The sequence below is a fragment of the Triticum dicoccoides genome, chromosome 1B (assembly GCF_002162155.2).
Source record: "Triticum dicoccoides isolate Atlit2015 ecotype Zavitan chromosome 1B, WEW_v2.0, whole genome shotgun sequence".
Classification (NCBI taxonomy): domain Eukaryota; kingdom Viridiplantae; phylum Streptophyta; class Magnoliopsida; order Poales; family Poaceae; genus Triticum; species Triticum dicoccoides.
The window spans coordinates 633,079,115-633,097,372 of record NC_041381.1 but is presented as its reverse complement, the minus strand read 5'-3'; positions in this window follow the sequence as shown (position 1 = coordinate 633,097,372).

Below are 18,258 nucleotides of genomic sequence, written 5' to 3'. Positions count from 1 at the left end.
TAATTGCTACAATTGTGGAAGACCCGGACACTACTCCAATGAGTGTATGGCTCCCTACAAAAGAAGAGAAGAATCACCTAAGAGGAGAAGCAGAAGGGAAGAATCACCACCAAGAGAGAGAAGGAGTAGAGATGATCGTTATGAACGAAGAACACCCCGGAGAAGCAGGGATTCGGAAAGGAAGGACAAGTCATCAAGGAGCTACACCAAAACGAAGACATCAAGCTCATGTTGGTGAATGGGTATCCAGCTCCGACTCCGACAATCACTACGAGAGAAGCTATCACTCCGACTCCGAACATACTCAAGATGAAGGTGTTGCTGGTCTAGTACTTGTGTCAACCAACTCCTATGACATATTTGATTCACCAAATGAAGGACTTGGAAGATGCTTCATGGCTAAAGGCCCAAAGGTATCACACCCGAGTATGTTGATTTCAATTGTGATGAATATGACTTGTTAGGTGATGATGATTTACTTGTTGACAACTCTAGTGATGAATACTATGATGAAACGTCAATTAATCATGCTAATCAAGATGAAACAAATGACAATGATAAGGATAAGATTGAGCTCCTTACTAAAGAACTAAACACTCTTAAGCTAGCTCATGAAACTATCTTAGAGGATCATCGCGAACTTTTAAGGACTCATGAGAAGTTATGCTTTGAAAATCTCAACCTTGAGCAAGAGCATGAGTTCTTAAAGGCAATCAATGATGATCTTCGCAAGAAAAGTTCTTCTTACATTTCCAAGCGTATACTTTTAGCCACTTACATGCCTCAAGTCAAGTCTAGTAACAAGAACAAGAATGATTCTTCCTCTAGTAGTAACAATAATCATGTTAAATCCAATATTGTTGCTTCTAGTAGTTCTCTTGATTCCACTAATGATTCTCTTAGCCAAGTTACACTTGAGCAAGAAAATAGCTTATTGAAGGGAATTATAGAGAAAGGTGTTACAAGATCCTTGCCGGGAGTAAGCAATTCGAGGAAATTGTACGCAAGCAAGGAAGGCACCGGAAGAACCAAGGTGTTGGTTTTGAACGAAAGTTCAATGCCAATGGAGTTGAGTGGGAAGAAGATCAATACCCCAAGACGAAGTTTGTTCCTCAACAAGAGAAGTATTATCCTACTTCCTTCAAAGGGACACAAGCTCAAGATGATCTTCCACCACAAGATCACAAGCAAAAAGGCAAGGATAAGCTTCAAGAGGAGATTGATGCATTTGAAGAAGCTCCTAAGGCCTTGGTCAACTGGGTTCCCAAGACTACATCAAGTTCTACTTCATCAAGTACGACTACAACTCCAAGGATTCCCATCAAGATGATGTGGATCCCGAAGAAGAAGAACTAAGGAGTTCTTGAGGGTGACTCCGCCAACGTACTTCACTCTTATCATTTTGGCAAGAACAAGTGCAATCAGCTTCCACATCTTGCACTAGTTCATGGAGTCACAAACCCTCTTGTTGGTAAGACAAGGGACAAGGTAACCTAATGCTTTCATAGACATCATCTTGTGCGTGCATCACTCTATGTCTATGGATATCCTTGTTTGTTTCTTGTGGGACTAACCCGTGTAGGTATTGAAAGTGCAACTCACTCCAAAGGATTGCTCCAAATGATCTACATCAACATTGAGCATCCACATCTTCAACACCTACATGAAGTCATCATCGACAAAACCCAAGGTTAGTTCATCCCTCTTAGGGGGGATCTCACATCTAGGGGGAGCTTTACTCTAAGAACTGAGCTAAAGCAACTCTAATGGTGTGAACACAACAATGCATTATGTAAAAGTGGCAACCCCACTTGAGCTTAAATGATGAGTATGACCTATGATCAAATGTTCTCATTTGACTCCTAAGTCAATATACTCATATATAGATGACCTAGTCATCGCCAATTGCTTGATAGATGCTAGAATGGTTGTGCATGCTTTGCCACATATTTCATTTGTCATTTTATTGTGTGAGCATGTTGGTTGCATATTTCACTCATTCGAGGACATCCCCCTGTAGTTTTGATTGTTTGGTTTCTTTTCTTTTGCCAAGTGGATGGACAAGAATGCCTAAGAACCCTCTCTAGCTATCTATGCTTTTCTTGTCTCAAACTCTATTCATGCTACATCACAAAGTTTGATCAAGTCAGATTTGAACCACTCCGTGTGAGGAGCACTCGGAGTCCCCGATTCGTCATAGACTTAAACTTCCAAAACTTCTTTGTGCGTTTTGGTATGACCGATTCTTCCTTTTCGGTCATACCGAGATCACTAAGTCGATCTAGGTTTTCAATCTCGGTGCAACCAATTTGAACTTTTTGGTCACACCGAGTTGTTGTAACTGCTTGCAGTTATGCATCTCGGTGCCACTGAGTTGTTCCACTCGGTCACACCAATAGGGTCAGGCTATATATATATCCATGGGCCAAAAATTTGGAAATTTCTCCGAACTCTTTCGCCTGCGCTCAGCCTGCTCTGCCTCCCTGGGTCTCCGAATCGTCCTCCTCGTCGCCAGCTGCCTCCCGCCGCTGGTCTCCGCCGCCGTCAACGGGAATCGTCTCCGTTGTTGCCGCCGTAGCAAGTCCATCGCCGAACTAGGGTATGGACTTGATCCTTGTGCTAATCCCACTCCTAATTCCTAGCACATTGTTTTGCCATGTATCTTGCCACAATTGAGATCATCTTATCCAGCAAAAACACTCTATAGTTTAGTTGTGGATTGAAAATTTAGGGTTAGGTTTCCGCCGAAACCATCTTGGACCAACCGAGTTGTAGAAATCGGTTCCACCGATTTGGCCAAGGCCATTGCACATGTGATTCTCGGTCTGACCGAGAATTGCAAATCAGTGTGACCGAGTTCAGGACTTTGTGAAACCCTAGCAGTCTCGGTGCCACCGAACTGTGACTCGGTCTGACCGAGTTCACTAGTTTAGGTTCCAAAAGCTGCTTCGGTATCACCGAGTTTACAAATCGGTAGATCCGAAATGCTTTCCATGGAAAACTAAAACTAAGTTTTTGACTCATTCTTTTGCAAAAACCTTTGTACTTTGTGATGCTCATCCTATCTATCTCATCTATATCTGTCAGTGTTTGCAACATGTCTGATCAAAGTGACAGCCAGAACAAGTCTGAGGAACAGGTTCACATGAGTGAGGGCACTAGTCCCTCAAGCATCTATGATGGTAGTAGGAGCACACCCAGCAACTTACCCAAGGTAGCCACCAGGGCCAGAAAGAAGAGAACCTCAGATTCTAACAATGAAGACTATGTGGCTGTTGAGGATGAGGCCACTTCCAAGAAGAAGGTGCTCAAGAAGGAGTATGGCACAACTGCTACCACTAAGCCTGGTATGAGGACCAAAGCACCTGCAAGAAGAATTCCCATGTATAAAGCCAGAGCCTCCAGTCAAGTACCTTTGGAATCTGAACCCAAAGAGGCTGCTGCAGAAGGGAAGAAGAGGAAGGAAAGGGTCAAGAAGACCATGGCCAGGGTTGTTGGAAAGCCTTCCATGATGGAAGAAGAAGAAGAGGAAGAGGTTGCTGCACCAGCACCTAAAGCTCAAAAGCTTATGGGTGATGCCATCAGGTGAGGGGCTGCTTCATCAAATCCCAAAGAAGCTCCCAAGGCAGCTGCTCCAAAGCCCAAAGCTGCACCCAAGAGGAATACAAGGAACATTCCTGCTGGAGAGAAGAACAAGGCCCAGTGCCTGAAGCTGATGTTGAAGAAGAAGATGATGAGGAACATGTCTTGAGAAAGTTGAAGCCCAAAATTCCATATCACAATGATGTTCATCCTGTAGCTGAGGATATGAAGCTGAGGAAGGATGCAAGACCCAGACAGTGGAGATTGACTGATCCCAATGCAGTCAGGAGGAGAACTGATGTGGACTATAGGTTCCATACAAAGGAACAACTGGACTTCTATGAGACAGTGCTCTTGACGAGAAGCCTATAGTCTATGATATGAGATGGGTGGACTGGGAGTACATCAGGAAGAATGAAGAGCATTATCCAGGAGTGTGTGACAATTTCAATGCTTGTGGAGTGGATGACTTTGTTGGGCAGAAGCTCACAAAGTGGAATGATGAGCTTATTATGCAGTTTTACTCCACATCTCACTTCTATGAAGATGTAAGGATTGTCTAGATGTCTGAAGGTACTAGGTACCAATCAATAGTTGAAGAATGGGCAAATCTGATCAATGCACCTAAGGAAAATGAGGATGACTTGGATGTCTATGCCAAGAAGAAGAAGGATCACAACTCCATGGAACATATGTACAGAGAGATCACAGATGCTGCTGTTGAGACACACAAGTTTGGATCAGTATATTACTTTCTGTCAGGATTGCCAACAATCAACTGGATCCTCAGGCATACTCTTTTACCTAAGTTAGGTGATCAAAAGATGATCATAGGCCATGCTATCAACCTACTTCACATATTTGATGTGCCTCAAAAGTTCAAGGTCATGAGCCTCATAGTGGAAACTATCAAAAGAACAGCTGCTGACCAAAAGAGAAGTTGTGGGTATGCCCCACAGATCCAGGAGCTAATCAACTCCAAGACGAGTACTGGCACATACCTCTTGGACAAGGAACACATGCCCATCTATCCAGATTTTGAGGACAACACAGTGGTTATGGATGAAAATGAACCATCTTCTGTGCAAGCACAAGCAAAGAAGGAGAAGGCAAGGACTGAAAAGGCTGCAAAGATGCCAACCATTGATGAGGCATCTCAGAACTTCCTGAAGAGCAAGCAGGATTAGCTTGGCTACTTGATTGCCTCCACTCTGAGGATTGAGAAGGGATTGGCCACCCTGACTCAAAACCAGGAGAGCCTGGAGAGGATCATGGAGCAGAAGTTCTATGACTTAGATGTGAAGATCACTGAGATACAGTCAGTTGTTGAGCAACTTCAGGATGACATGCAGGAGAGGAAGGGCAAGACTACCACTGATGCGTTTGCTAGAGTGCCCGGGAGTCAGAGATCAGCTGCAGTGCCTGTTCCAGACACCAGAGCCACATCATCTGCACCAGCTACAACTCCTGTACATCCAGCTCCAGTACCTACTCCACCAGCTCCATCTACATCAACTGATGCCTTCGTCCTTGGAGTTCTATCTACACCACCACCTGAACACCAAGCCTGAGAGATGATCTAGCACTATGCATTTTTATGAACTTTTTCATAACTTGTTGCCAAAGGGGGAGAAAATGTATAGATCATAGGCTTTGAGAGAGAGTGTTGCTTTTGTTCTCTCTTGTGTTGCTTTTTGGTGGTTGAACTTTGTTACTTGCTTGTTTGAGATACTCTATGCTTTTGTGTGATACTTGGATGATCATGTGTTTGATCATATGCTACCTTAATACTTGTTGGATGACATTATCCTTTTATCTCTATATGATCATTCACTTTGCTTGGTGATGAGTGCATGTATTTAATTATTATCATTTTGAGGGCTCCACCAAGATGTATGTGACATGGAAGAGTAACTCATGATCCTAACTCATTGTGCATTTGCAGTCCAAAGCAATTCTTAAACTATGCACAAATTTAGGGGGAGCTCTTACATTTCACATACTTCTCAAAGCGACAATGTCTTTCAATCTTATTATCATTTGTCGAAGCTTTGATCTATATGTTGTCATCAATTACCAAAAAGGGGGAGATTGAAAGTGCAACTATCCCTATGTGGTTTTGGTAATTCCTAACAACATATAGCTCATTGAGCTAATGCTATTTCAAGATAAATATTTCAGGAAAGCTCAATGATTGGCATGGCATGGATGAGAAAAGTGGACCCCTCAAAATGCTAAGGACAAAAGGATTGGCTCAAGCTCAAAGCTCAAGACTCTACATTTTACATTTTGGTGATCCAAGATCACATTGAGTCTATAGGAAAATCCAATACTATCAAGGAGGGATGAGGTGTTGCTTAATGGCTTACTTGCTCAAAGTGCTTAGTGATATGCTCCAAAGCCCTCGACTACTTTCTCCCATCCACATATGACCTAAACCTAAAGTCAAACTCGGCCCTACCAATTCTTTCTATCCGGCGCCACCGAGTTCAGATGTCATAGCCACTGCCACAAACCCTAGGCAAATCGGTCTCACCGATAGGGATCTCGGTCTCACCGAGATGGGATTGTAATCTCTCTGTTTCCCTTCGTAACGTTTCGGTACCACCAAGATGAGCGATCGGTCCCACCGAGATTGCAATGTAAACTCTCTGTTTCCCTTTCGTAACATTTCGGTCTCACCAAAATGAGCAAACCGGTCCCACCGAGTTTACCTAACCAACTCTCTGGTTAGCTTATTACCAAAATCGGTCCTACCGAGTTTGTGTAATTGGTCTCACCGAGATTACGTTATGCCCTAACCCTAACCATATCGGTCCTACCGAGTTGCATGTCGGTCCCACCGAAAATCCTAATGGTCACTAGATTTGTTGAATCGGTCCGACCGAGTTTCTCAATTCGGTCCCATCGAGATTGGCAAATTGTGTGTAACGGTTAGATTTTGTGTGGAGGCTATATATACCCCTCCACCTCCTCTTCACTCGTGGAGAGAGCCATCAGAATGAACCTACACTTCCAGCATACATTTTCTAAGAGAGAACCACCTACTCATGTGTTGAGACCAAGAAATTCCATTCCTACCATATGAATCTTGATATCTAGCCTTCCCCAAGTTGCTTTCCACTCAAATCTTCTTTCCACCAAATCCAAATCTTGTGAGAGAGAGTTGAGTGTTGGGGAGTGTCGGTGTCAAAGCCGGCGGATCTCGGGTAGGGGGTCCCGATCTGTGCGTCTTAGGCTGATGGTAACAGGAGGCAAGGGACACAATGTTTACCCAGGTTCGGGCCCTCTCGATGGAGGTAAAACCCTACTTCCTGCTTGATTGATATTGATGATACAAGTAGTACAAGAGTAGATCTACCACGAGATCGTAGAGGCTAAACCCTAGAAGCTAGCCTATGATGATTATGATTGTGATCGTCCTTCTAAGGACCAACCTCTCTGGTTTATATAGACACTGGAGAGGGCTAGGGTTTACACAGAGTCGGTTACAAGGAAGGAAATATAATATCTGGATCACCAAGCTTGTCTTCCATGCCAAAGAGAGTCCCATCCGGATATGGGACGGAGTCTTGAGTCTTGTATCTTCACGCTCCAATAGTCCGGACAAAGTATATAGTCTGGCTGTCCGGATACCCCCTAATCCAGGACTCCCTCAGTAGCTCCTGAACTAGGCTTCAATGACGATGAGTCCGATGTGCAGTCTTGTCTTCGGCATTGCAAGGCGGGTTCCATCTCGGAATACTCCAAAGTAATTATCGAACACTTAGACCGTGTCCGGATCTGCAAGATGATGTTCACATACCACCGTAGAGAGAATGATATCTCACAAATGTAATCTGCTGACAACTTTTTTAGACAACATGACATGTCATTACAGTCGAGTCATTATTTGAACCGTTTTCCCACAACCAGCCACATCGCATATTGTGTGGCGGTTTCCTTGACATGTCTTGTCAAAGCATAGACCGTGTCCCCTTATCACGGGATTCTCATCAATACGGGTATGGGTAATCCCACCGCGCCATCAATCATGGCGCTTGGGAAGTAAGCGATTCTCAAGTAGGGAGGCGCACCACTTTTGTCGCCTCTATAAAGGGATAAGGGTTCCCCATTTTCACCCATGCCTTCTTCCTTCTCTGCTCGTCCTCGCCTCCTCGAGCTCCAGCGCCCTAGTCCAAACCTTCTCCGCACAGCTAAACATGTCCGGAGCGGGAGGCAAGTGGGTGGCTTCCACCGTGAAGGAGAAGCATATCGTGAATCTTCGGGCGGCCGGATACTTGGCCGCAGACATCGCGCACCGGCTATCGGATGACGGGCAGGTCATTCCAACCCCGAAACCCCACGAGAGGGCCGTGTTTCTCGCCCACTTCGTCTGTGGACTGGGATTTCCACTTCATCCCTTCGTCCACGGGCTCATGTTCTACTACGGGCTAGATTTCCATGATCTAGCCCCAAATTTTGTCCTCAACATCTCGGTGTTTATCATCGTATGCGAGGCCTTCCGCCGCATCAAGACTCACTTTGGCTTGTGGCTACAAATCTTCTGCGTGAAGCCGAAGATCGTGAGCGGCTAGCAAGCGGAGTGCGGAGGGGCCATGGTGGGCAAGATGCCTAACGTCACCTGGCTTGACGGATCCTTCGCGGAGACCATGAAAGGGTGGCAATCGGGGTGGTTCTACATCACCAAGCCGCGTGACGCCAACTGGGCTCACCTCCTGGGAACCCCCACGCAGCTCACCTCCTGGGAAAGGAAGGGCCTGGCCTGGGGCGAACCTGCAGAGCTGACCAGACTCCAGAACTGCATCAAGAATATGAAGGACAAGAACATCAAGCTTGTCAATGTGGTCCAGGTCATGCTTGTCCGCCGGATTCTTCCGTGCCAAAGGCGGGTATTTAACCTGTGGGAGTTCGTTCCAGCCGAACACCAGATGCTTCGAAAGCTCTACGGCATGACGCATAAAGACGCATGGAAGGCGCTGTTCAAGGCCTCCGAAGTACCTCCTCCCACATCCGAGGACCATGGACTTCATGCCGCACGGCCCCCTCGTCTGGTGAGTTTTCTAACTACCACCGGATTCAGTTCTTCCCAATATATTCATGGGGGAGTCTTAAATAATTGTGTCTATTTGATCAGGATTATGTGGAGACAGCGGAGCGTATTGACTGTCCGGCTCCGCTGCCAGAAGGTCCAGTGATGCTCTCCTGATGGAGATGCTAGTCCCGGCGCCCTATAGGGCGCCGGAAAAGAAGGCCCCGGGGGCTAGGAAGGGCCTCCGGCGTAAGGTCGTATCGGATGCCTCGTCCGAAGACGACGAGGCACACTCCTCCCCCGAAGGGGAGGAAGAAGAGGAAGGGGCCGCCCCATCCGAAGAGGATGGGGGGCCTAAGAAGACGGACCAGGGGGCCGGGAAAGGCCCCCGGCGCAAGGCCGTCATACCCTCGTCGTCCGACGACGACGAGGCAGATTCCACCCGCGGAGGCGGGGGGAAACACCAAGAAATTCTGCCTCCCAGCACTAGGGAGGAGAAGAAGAGGAAAGACGCCACCGAGGGGGAGGCTAGGACGTCCAAGAAAGGAAAGGCGTCCCTTCCGGACTACTCCACTACGACCGCTCACAATGAGGAATAGTGGCTTCCCAGGGGGAAGCCCCTAGCGAGATCATAAGTCTCCGCACTCTATTATACTTTAATGCGACTTTGCTTCATGGTCTTGTTATAAAGCCGAACATATATGCAGTCCGGCAAGGGACCATCCCGAGGTATCGTCTTTGGATGGGTCCCTGAGCGATTCAGCGATGAACTCGCTCCCGACGGCCACTACTCCTCAGCCTACGGATGACACAGAGGTGTTGTCCCAAAGGCTCCCAAAGCGGGGGGAGGTGACTCTGGAGACGCCCCAAGGCGGAATTCCAGACGTCGGACATGCGGGGTTCAAGATCCCCGCGGATCGTGCCGATGAGAGCCGCATCAAGCCGGGCTCTCAGCCGAATACTATGCCGGAACCTTCGATGGTTCCAGATGCGGGCAGGCGGCCCCTCACTGGGGAGGGCGAGCCATCCGTGCCGACAACTTCCGTAACGCCAGAGGCGTCGAATAGTCTACTGGAAGCGCTTCACGGCGCTTCCATGGATGAAGAAGTGATTCAGAAGGTTCTGTCTGCCAAGAGCGGACTAACCGAAGCCTGCACCAGCCTCCTGACAGGGTTTGAGGTAAGTAATAACGATGTGTGAAATTACCACCCGATAGGTAGTAGCCCCTGATACTTTGTTTGGTGTTCAGAAAGAAAAGCCAAACAGAGGGTCAATTATAATCCGTAGGAGTCTAATAGTAAGTGTGCATGTGAATAAGCAGGTTGTGCTGCTTGCCACTGCTATCTGCACAGCCAAGGTCGCCGGACTAAAACGGGACCTGGAGCAGGCGCAGGTAGAGCTCGGCCTCACGAAGAGGTAGCTCGAGGAGAACAAAGGTGAGTGATACCCCGTTCGCTTATAATGAAGGATAGACAAGATTGGTTATTCTAACAACAAAGCGTCATGACTTTGTAATAGGGGCCACCACCGAAGTGGTGTCTTTGAAGAAAGCGCTGTTCGAGGCCGAAGACAAGGCGGCCTTGGAACGCAAGGAGCGCGAGAAGCAAGATGCTAGAGTGGGCGAGGTACAGCACGAGCTCCAAGAGCTCGGCAAAAAGTTCGAGTCCTTGGAGCATGATCTTAAGATGAAAGAGGCCGAGCTTGCGAAGGCCCTTGTGAGTGTGAAAGATGCCAAGGCCGAAGCCGAAAAGGCACAGCAGGAAATCTAGGCGGCCAAGAAGATAGCGGCGGGTAAGACATTCTTTATGCAAAGCAAGCATGTGGAGGAGGCATTTCTTTTACTTACCCGAATTCGGAGCTCTCCAGGGGCATTCGCAGTTCTGCCATGCAGCATATCAGATGCCGCGGAGTTCTACCGTGCTGGGAGGGGAGCACAACGGAGATGCTGTTTTGGTCCCAGTATGCCGGGGCCGAACACCCAACGCCTCTGAGTGACCAACTGAAGTAGTTGGTTGAACTCCACAGGCGGCCGAAGTGGCTATGAAAGATTTCATAGTCCGGATGTGGCCTGGTGAGCCCCTGACCACTAGCTACTTCGGCCTTATCAAGCGGATGGCAAATGCATGTCCGCGGCTTGAAGTGATCAAGCGATCCGTTTGCATTGAGGGTACCCACCGGGCCTTTGCCCGTGCGAAGGTGCATTGGGGCAAGCTGGATACGGAGAAGCTGGTGAAGGACGGGCCGCCGGAGGGCAAGGCGCATCGCTATCCCGAGAAATATTATGATGGCGTTATGAAGGGCGCTTGTCTCGTGGCTGATGAATGTACCAAGGACACAATCCTTGAGTAAATGTACCTCTGTCATTGTTGTAATATAAAGATGAAGTTACTTGCGCTATGTAGCGCTATTTGATTTAAAATATTACCTTCTTGCGGCTGTTTATACAATTCCGAAAGTAGGCCAGTCGTCGGCTTCCGCCCCCACGTAACTAGTACCGGGGTGTTCCTGGAAAAACCCGGACACTCTTCATCCAATTTTTTGGTCCCTTAAGGAGGTATCCGGCGCAACGAACAAGGCAATCGGACTATGTGGCTTTATAACTTTCACTTAGCCATAGAAGTCTACAATTTTAAATTTCGGCGAAGCCCCTAGAATTCGGAAGGCTGAATTGGAGCGCTATATATGCCTAAATTGGACGAGTCCGATTCCTCGCCTAAAGCGGAAAAAATCTTTAAGGATTTTAAGACCTCTCAAACAGCGACCAGCTCTCACCGCGTCATGCTGGTCAGTTTTTGGCCTTCTCTACTGAGGTGCTCGTCCGGAAGAACCGAGACACAATCGCAGTAGTTTTCCCTGCGCTACCTTAGCCGATATAACAGAATGTAAGGTACCAAAACAAGGGAGCCGGGCAGACCCAACTATTGACCCAAGACGTGATTCGGAGCTGATGCATATAGTGCTATAAGTTCGGGGTGCCGCACTGTTGAAAGTGTTTAGACTTGTTTTATCGTATTATGGGGCGCCATAAGATGCCCCTGGCAAACTGATCGTACCAAGGTGTACGGATGCAATATTAAATAAACATTTGTAAGAAAAAATGTGCAAATAGGAATAATAAGCTGACGCTATATATTATCTCCCATTGATGAATGATACGTTTAAGCGTATGTTTACAATGGGTGCGTTTAAGTAGAAGTAAATAGGACTATTTAACATGTCCTATCCAAGGGCAGGCTGCATGTAGGTATATAAAACAGGTATAACGATCGTGAACAGATTCCACCTGGGTATTTCCTCTTGTGTGCAAAGCCTATTGCCTCCTTGGTTTTCTCTCCTGTGTAAGTCCGACAATCCGGCTCTTCTGAAGAGGTTGCCCTAAAGCAGTGTCCTGGAAGATAAAAAAGGGAGGGTTATGAAGGTATGTTGCGGTTATACCGCACTGTTGACTGAGTCACTGCTGCGCCTCCGCCTATGCCCATGGTATTTTGAGTGCGTAATTTTGTATGCTTGGCACGAATGCTGCTTTGATGGGGCTTGAGCAGAGGCCAGACTGCTAGTCGTGCTCTTGGCATGCCTGGTGATCCTGTTGCGGGGTGCTCCGGACTCGTTTAACGGTGTTCGAGGTTGTCATCGCCGGATTGGTGGTTTGTCAAAGGAGGCCGCATTGTACTTCCGCCACGAGGGCTGCAGTATGCTCTTATGTACGGAGAGAGCGGTCCATGTTTCCGTTGACTGTTATGACCCCGCATGGTCCTGGCATCTTGAGCTTGAGGTATGCATAGTGTGGTACCGCATTGAATCTAGCGAATGCAGTTCATCAAAGCAGTGCGTGGTAACCACTACGGAAAGGGACGATATCAAAGATTAACTCTTCGCTTCGGAAGTTATCCGGAGATCCGAAGACCACCTCTAATGTTATAGAGCCCGTGCAACGGGCCTCTACTCTAGGAATGACACCTTTAAAGGTGGTTTTGGTGGGCTTGATCCTCGAAGGGTCGATGCCCAATTTGCGCACTGTGTCCTGATAAAGCAGGTTCATGCTGCTGCCGCCGTCCATAAGGACTCGCGTGAGGTGGAATCCGTCGATGATTGGGTCTAGGACCAATGCGGCTGAACTGCCGTGACGGATGCTGGTAGGGTGATCCCTACAATCAAAGGTGATCAGACAAGCTGACCATGGGTTGAATTTTGGGGCGACTGGCTCCATCGCATAGATGTCCCATAGTGCTCGCTTCCGTTCCCGTTTGGGAATGTGGGTGGCATAAATCTTGTTGACCGTTTTCACCAGTGGAGGAAATTTCTTCTGTCCCCCCGTGTTCGGACGCCGGGGCTCCTCGTCATCGTCACTGTGCAGCCCCTTGTCCTTGTTTTTGGCGTTTATTTTACCGGCCTGTTTGAAAACCCAACAACCTCTGTTAGTGTGGTTGGCTGGCTTATCCGGTGTGCCTGAATTTGGCACGAGCGTTCAAGTATGCGGTCCAGACTGGACGGTCCCTGATTGTTCCTTTTGAACTGCTTTTTCTGCTGGCCGGATTTGGATCCGCTGAATCCGGCATTGACTACCGTGTCTTCAGTGTTGTCGCCGTTGTTCCGTCGCTTATGTCTGTTGCGCCGTGGCTTGCCGTTATTGTCACATACATCCGAGGTGCCGGAATGTGGCATGGTGCTACTGCGAGCCAACCAGCTGTCCTCGCCCGCGCAGAAGTGGGTCATTAGTGTCATGAGTGCTGCCAAGGACTTGGGTTTTTCCTGGCCGAGGTGTCGGGCGAGCCACAGGTCACGGATATTATGCTTAAAGGCCGCCAGGGCTTCAGCGTCCGGACAGTCGACTATTTGGTTCTTTTTAGTTAGGAACCGAGTCCAGAATTTCCTGGCTAACTCTCCGGGTTGTTGAGTAATGTGGCTCAAGTCATCGGCGTCCGGTGGTCGCACGTATGTGCCCTGGAAGTTGTCGAGGAACGCGTCTTCCAGGTTTTCCCAACTGCCAATGGAATTTGCGGGCAGGATGTTTAGCCAGTGACGGGCAGGTCCTATGAGCTTAAGGGGGAGGTACTTGATGGCGTGTAGATCGTCTCCGCGGGCCATGTGAATGTGGAGAAGGAAATCTTTGATCCATACTGCGGGGTCTGTTGTGCCATCGTATGATTCGATGTTTATGGGTTTGAACCCTTCTAGGAATTCATGATCCATCACTTCGTTAGTGAAGCAGAGGGGGTGTGCGGCGCCTCTGTGCCGGGCTATGTGGCTATGCAGTTCAAATTGGTTGGGGTGACTGTGTTTAGCCCGGCCAGACTTGTTGATAGTGTATTTGGCGTGACGGTCATCGTCGCGTGTTGGGGCACGCCCCCACGATCCGTAGATCGATCTTGGCTGTCCTACTTTGTTTTCCAGTATATCTTGCAGGTCTTTCCTATTGCCCCAGGCCGTGGTGTATTGCCGTGGGGGTGCGGGCTGGTATTCGGGCTGATATGCCGTTTTATCCCGGCCACGAGGTGGCCAGTCAGCCGTGTGGCGCTCGAGTCCGTATTTCTCAGCTGCCAGGACTTCGGTCCATCTATCTGTGAGCAGGTCTTGATCAGCTTGGAGTTGTTGCTGCTTCTTTTTCAGGCTCCTCGCAGTGGCAATAAGCCGGCGCTTGAAGCGCTCCTGCTCCACGGGATCCTTAGGCACGCCGAACTCATCGTCACCGAGGCTAATCTCGTCTTCAGAGGGGGGCATGTAGTTGTCCTCCTCCGGATATCCGTCCGTCGCCTGTTCGTCTGGGCTGACCTGCCCGTCTTCCTGCTCGGCCTGCTCGAAGGCAGGCTGATCAGGGTTGTATTCATCGTTGGCACCATCCAAATTGTTTTCTTCTCCTGTGCCGGTGTTGTTGTGGCAGGGCTTGGAGCAGCGTCGACGGCACCCATGCTTTGCTTTCTTCCCGAAGGGGTTATCCTCCGTTGCTTCATCGCCATTGGTTTCCTTCGGGGTGTCCACTATATATATATAACATATGAGGAGGTGGCTGTCCACCGCCCTATGAGCGGTGGTTCCTGTTCTTCTCCCGCATCGTCGTTCATAACATCTATGTCTTCGGAGTCGAAGTCAAGCACGTCGGTTAAATCATCGACTGTGGTAATGAAGTGGGTGGTGGGTGGGCAACGAATTCCTTCGTCGCCTGCTTCCCACTCGAGCCGGACATAGTTCGGCCATGAGTCTCCTGACAGAGAGAGAGAGACTTTAACGAGTTCAGCACGTCGCCAAGGGGTGAGTGCTGGAAGATATCCGCAGCGGTGAACTCCATTACCAGAAACCAACCAGGCTCGGCGGGCTCGGGAGCGTGCGGACTGGAACCTACAGCCGGATACGAGTCCGGGGGTCCGGCATTACAGGCTTCTTTAAGGGTGAGGCCTGTGTTTGGCTCTACTGCTGATGAGTGTGCAGCCCGCGGGGCGGGGTCCATCCACCCATCTTTGGGCAACGCGGTCTGCTCCGGATTTAGGTCCGGGGCCATTGCAGGGGTGATATCCCAAGCATTGCTCGACAGAAGGTCTAGGCCGTGCTCATCGTGATTGTCCAGCGCTCCTGGCGCGGGCCCGAACCCGTTGAAGATCAAGTCTCCACGGATATGGTCCATGTAGTTCAGGTTTCCAAATCTGACCTGGTGGCCAGGGGCGTAGCTGTCGATCTGCTCCAGTTGGCCAAGCGAATTGGCCCATAGTGCGAAGCCGCCGAACACGAAGATTTGTCCCGGGAGAAAAGTCTCACCCTGGACCGTGTTGTTGACGATGATTGAAGGAGCCATCGAGCCTTGCAGCAATGACACAGAGGAACTCTAAATGAAAGCACTAATGTCGGTGTCAAAACCGGCGGATCTCGGGTAGGGGGTCCCGATCTGTGCGTCTTAGGCTGATGGTAACAAGAGGCAAGGGACACAATGTTTACCCAGGTTTAGGCCCTCTCAATGGAGGTAAAACCCTACTTCCTGCTTGATTGATATTGATGATATGAGTAGTACAAGAGTAGATCTAGCACGAGATCACAGAGGCTAAACCCTAGAAGCTAGCCTATGATGATTATGATTGTGATCGTCCTTCTAAGGACTAACCACTCTGGTTTATATAGACACCGGAGAGGGCTAGGGTTTACACGGAGTCGGTTACAAGGAAGGAAATATAATATCCGGATCGCCAAGCTTGTCTTCCACGCCAAGGAGAGTCCCATCCGGATACGGGATGGAGTCTTGAGTCTTGTATCTTCACGCTCCAATAGTCCGGACAAAGTATATAGTCCGGCTGTCCGGATACCCCCTAATCCAGGACTCCCTCAGGGATACTATCATTTGAAGCACAAGAGCAAGGAGTTCATCAGCAACACACCATTTGTTACTTCTTGGAGAGTGGTGTCTCCTAGATTGGCTAGGTGTCACTTGGGAGCCTCCGACAAGATTGTGGAGTTGAACCAAGGAGTTTGTAAGGGCAAGGAGATCGCCTACTTCGTGAAGATATACCGCTAGTGAGGCAAGTCCTTCGTGGGTGATGGCCATGGTGGGATAGACAAGGTTGCTTTTTCGTGGACCCTTCATGGGTGGAGCCCTCCGTGGACTCGCGCATCTGTTACCCTTCGTGGGTTGAAGTCTCCATCAACGTGGATGTACGATAGCACCACCTATCGGAACCATGACAAAAACATCCGTGTCTCCAATTGTGTTTGAATTCTCCAAACCCTTCCCTTTACATTCTTGCAAGTTGCATGCTTTACTTTCCGCTGCTCATATACTCTTTGCATGCTTGCTTGAATTGTGTTAAGATTGCTTGACTTGTGCTAAGTTAGCTAAAATTTGCCAAAAGACTAAAATTGGGAAAAGGATAAGTTTTTATTTGGTCAAGTAGTCTAATCACCCCCCCTCTAGACATACTTTAGGTCCTACACTATGCCTCAGCCATAGGTTCTATAAAGTATGTCATGCTGTGTACCAGACATATTGTGCACCTTACCAAGAGTTTGGCAAGGGGATACGATAGTGATCCAGGAGTGGATCACTGGACAGCGGTTAAAGTTATCCTTAGTTACCTAAGAGGACTAAGGAAATATTTCTTGATTATGGAGGTAATAAAGAGTCCATTGTAAAGATTTATGCTGATGCAAGCTTTTACACCGATTCGGATGACTCTAAGTCACTAGTAGAAAAGGGGGCAATGGTCCAGGCCAGGTCAGCCCATTAGTCCCGGTTCAGTCTAGAACCGGGACCCATGGGGGCATTGGACCTGGTTCGCGAGCCCCAGGGGCCGGCCGGGCCACGTGGGCCATTGGTCCCAGTTCGTCTGGACCTTTTAGTCCCGGTTGGTGGGACGAACCGGGACCAATGGGTGTCGCTCCTGGCCCACCACCATTGGTCCCGGATGGTGGCTTGAACTGGGACCAAAGGCTGCCCTTTAGTCCCGGTTCATGCCACGAACCGGGACCAATGAATTGCCTATATATACCCCTCGCCCGCGAGCAGAGCACTCCCACTACTCTGTTTTTCCTGGCCGACAAGGGGAGAGCTTTGTGGTGCTCTAGCTCACCTCCTATGCACACGAGGTGTTCGATGGAATGCCCGAGCCACACTACTTAAGCTTTCTCCTCTCCAAGCTCGACCTCCAAGCTCCATTTTCCTCGATATTTGTCTAGGTTTAGCGGTCCGTCACGTCCCGTCCCCGTCTTCACCGCCGTCAATCGCCCGCGCCGATCTCGTCGCCAGCACCACCGTGGTGAGCCTCTTGTTCTTATCTTCTTTCTGAAGGGAAAAAAATTCTTACTTGTATGTTTATAGAGATACTTGTATAATTTTCTTACTTTTATTATTGCATCTTATATAGTGCGATGGTTTTGGTATCCGCCCCCGTCGGCCCTCGTCCTGTCTATGATTCGGATGTGGTATATATTATATTTTCATAACTATTGGTTCATTTATTGTTTATAAAAATTATGCTAACCAACGTGACATAGATTTTATTTATCTAGGAGGTTGTTGAACCGGAAATTCCAACCGACCCTATTGTCGAGAGGTTAAATTTAGTTGAAGAAGAAAACAATTTCTTGAAGGAAAAAAAAGAAAAATTGAGGAGGAGAAGATGATATTGGAGTTGCATGTTGCAGATGTCGTCGATGATCACAAGATCAAGATGGATGCAATGCGCTTGAAGATTAGAAAGATTAGAAAATATTCCATTCATACCGAGGCTTGGTATCATTATGCCATTGGGTCAGTTGTTACCTTGGTTGCGATTATGATCGCATTTGTTTTCGCAATGAAATGTTTTACATAGTTTCAGTGTATGGTTTAATTAATTTAGATGCTCTGCAGAGCTTTATGTTGTTAGATAAAAACTATGTATGTACTTTGGTTTTAATGTGATGATGAACTTCTATTAATTTGGTCACTTAATTATCTATTCATGATGTTCTGTAATGATTTTAGACACACTTAATTATATATAATGCACGTAGATGAACCGACAATGGATGTACGGTGAAAGACACACCTCCGAGTACATTAAGGGCGTGCATGATTTTCTCGAAGTGGCTGAGGCAAACAAGCAGAATGGTTTTAGTTGTCCATGCCCTATATGTGGGAATACGAAGTCTTACTCTGACCGGAAAATCCTTCACACCCACCTGCT